This window comes from Miscanthus floridulus, chromosome 13, assembly GCF_019320115.1.
Source record: "Miscanthus floridulus cultivar M001 chromosome 13, ASM1932011v1, whole genome shotgun sequence".
Lineage (NCBI taxonomy): Eukaryota > Viridiplantae > Streptophyta > Magnoliopsida > Poales > Poaceae > Miscanthus > Miscanthus floridulus.
The window spans coordinates 72,975,873-72,979,331 of NC_089592.1; positions in this window are offsets into that span (position 1 = coordinate 72,975,873).

A 3,459-nucleotide genomic window follows, 5' to 3' on the forward strand; every position below is an offset into this window, starting at 1 on the left:
GCACCACTAGGGAATCACCTACACGTCATCAAGTATTGGACATATAAGAAGATTAAATTAAACCAACTTAATCTCAAATCGAATCAATATTGATGTTCTTCATTTACCTCAAGGTACTGCTCCCGGGTCAGCTGCATCTCTCTTGCGTCTTTCTTGGTTTTCCTCTCTCCAAGCTTCGACCATAGTAGGTTACGATGGCCTAGATGCGCGCCTCGTGATGCATGTCGGTGACGAGTTTTTTATAGGCTTTGGTAGTCGCCTGCTCCGCCCTAGCCTCAAATCCCTCCTCGCATCTGTAATAAGTCTGCATACAAAAGCGATGTATCGATTCATTATTTCAAGAAAAGTCCAATGAATGCGACGTATTGAGCAATGTTGTGCAAGGGAGACTTACCCAAAACTCTGCCTTCACCCGCGTTGCCTTGTTGGGGTACTCCGCATCGGAGGCGACGACGTAGTGGTCAAACGAGTAGGCTGGCTCCGTCTTCGATGCGTACGTGACAATGCCGGGGAAGTGCTGCCTGCATAGAAGACCCAGGATGCCGTTGACTAGCCGTGCGCTACCACCCGACACAACCACCCAGTTCCTGCACAAGTAATTAAGAAAAATTATTAGTTTTTTCATCATATCATATGAAGTAGTGGTGATAACATATACAGTTACTTACTTTTGTCCTTCGGGGCGAATCACTAGGCGTTGGTGAGGAAGCGGAACCTGTGGGAGGCTCGTGGGACCTCACAAGTAGACACTCGAAGAGGAGTTGGAGGAAGCAGAACCCGTGCCTGCTGCCTCCCCCCTCCTCCTCCACCTCCTCCTCCTCCGTCTGCCGAACCAACTCCTCGTCTGACTCGTCCATGGGTGCCACCTCCTCCTGCAGCTGGCGGTCCTCCTCATGTGGCGTGGGAGGAGACGGCCCCCTCCTACGGCTAGCGGTCCTCCTCCTCCTGTTCGATCCCTCTGCCGCCCCCTCCGCCCCCTCCTACGACCGGCGTGGTCTTTGGTAAATCGAGTTCACAGACCTATGACGGTCGTCCGCCATCTTTGTTCAATCACCTGCAATAAAAAAGAAAAACAAGACATAATTAGAAATAGGTGCAAAAATAAACAAAACATAATTACAAAAAACATAGTATTACATGTATTAGAAATATATGCAAAAATGAACAAAACATAATATTACATGTATTAGAAATAATCTTCATGATTGAAATTAGCTGGATCATAGGTCTCGTCATCACTATCAACATTGTCCAACTCATCAACACTATCCGAAGGAGGAATGTTGTCTTCATTGTCATTGCCAAAATGTAATCGCTCAAGCATTTGTATGTCCTTCAGATTTCGCACCTCGTCTCCAGCGTCCTCGTCATCATCCCTTTCATTATCTACTTCCATTCCTATCTCTTCGGTTAAGTCTATGTCAAACCTCCCTTGTAGCCCCTCTTCTTGATAGAACTCTCCATCATATGTATTTGAGTTGAAGTTGTAATCTTTATCGTTTGGGACAGGTAGTTTACCATGTGGCGATACCTTGTGCACAATAGACCAACCCTTAAGATGCTCGGCGTCTTTGCACACGTATGACGTATAATAAACCTAGACGGCCTGTTGAGCCACAATGTAGACATCTTTTCCTGGATAGACAGAATCCTGTCGAATCTCGACTAGCCCAAGCTTAGGGGTTCGTCTCATTACACCAGGATGAAACCAGTGGCATTTGAATATGACAGGAGTAAGAGGTTTAGAACCATAAAATGATAGTTTGTAAACTTCTTCAATTCTTCCATAATAGTCGAGTCCATCAGTGCCGGGCGTAACAACTCCGCTGTTTGTGGTTTATCGATTGGGCCGACTCTGCTCGTAGCTTGCTGTGTGAAAACAATATCCATTCATGTCATAACCGGTAAATGACTTGACCCTAACGGCACAGCCATTTGCAACCTGTCTTAACTCATCACTTATAGGCGCATCAGTTTGGGCTTTCTGTTTGAACCAACAAATGAAATCGGGGCTCCCTGGTCCCGCACCCCATGAAAGAAGGGTATCATTTTCTTGCAGGGTAGGTTGCCTTGATCCATGCTAGGATTGACAAAGAAATTCCCTATACCAACGAGAAACAAGAGGGTTGGACGACAAAACAAGGACATACAGCGAAATGAAACAAGTTCGTTTAGAACTTACCGAATGAACGGTTGCACCTCGATAAGGTTGGTCAACACATATAGCATGATACTGCGCCACTCTTCATTTTTCAATTGCTTAGTGGTCGATGCACTTGCGCTTCCAAGTTGCCCTTGGAAAAGGCTGAGGTTCGATTCATTTTCGCCAGCATTGTAACGAGGGGGTGGATTATGAACGTTAGGAAGTTTCTCATTGTAGTATTTCTCTGTGAAGTTCGACACCTCCTCTAGAATGTATGCCTCTGCAATGGAAGCCTCAATTCTGGCTTTATTTCTACATTTTTTGCGAAGAGTTTTCAGACATCTCTCGATTGGATAGCACCAACGGTTCTGCACAGGCCCCCCCATCCGTGCCTCATATGGGAGGTGCACAATCAAATGCTGCATCGACAAGAAGCAGGCGGGTGGAAAGATCTTCTCTAACTTATAGAGCAACACGGGTACCGCTTTTTCCAAGTCATCAATGACGGTCTGAGAGAGCCCCTTGGCACAAAGCTGGCAGAATAAGTAGCTCAACTCTGCCAGCACTTGCCAGACATGCTCTGGGACATAGCCTCGAACCATCGCCGGAAGAAGCCGTTCAATCCATATGTGGTAGTCTTGACTCTTCATCCCATTGACTCGCAGAGTGCCTAAGTTAACTCCCCTCTTTAGATTCGCTGCATACCTATCAGGGAACATTAGCTTCTTGATCCATTCAAGTACTTCCCTCCTTTGGTCCTTTTTCAAGACGAAATCAGCCTTAGGCCTTCTCTAGGTCTTGCCACGACTAGGAGGTTGCATCTCTTGATTTGATCTATCGCACAACGTTGCTAGGTCTACTCTAGCCTTTGGGTTGTCCTTAGACTTTTCAATGTCCATGAGTGTTGCCCAAAGTGCCTCAGCGACATTCTTTTCAGTGTGCATTACATCAATGTTATGTGATAGAAGAAGGTCATCAAAATAGGGGAGCCTCATAATGCCCGAGATGTGAGTCCACATATGCTGCTCACCATATCCCACAAAACCACCTTCTTCATTGGGCACGAGAGCATCTATCTGAGCATGAACCTCGGCACCATTCATCATCCGCGATGCAGGGTTTGTCACTTTGACGCCTTTCATAAAGTTCTTGATGTCTTGTCTGAATGGATGGTCAAGAGGTAGGAATTGACGATGTCTATCAAACGACGAATACTTGCCACCCTTCTGCAACCAAATAAACCTCACACCTTCCTTGCATATTGGACATGGGAACTTCCCGTGAACACACTAGGCGCAGAATATCCCATACGCCAG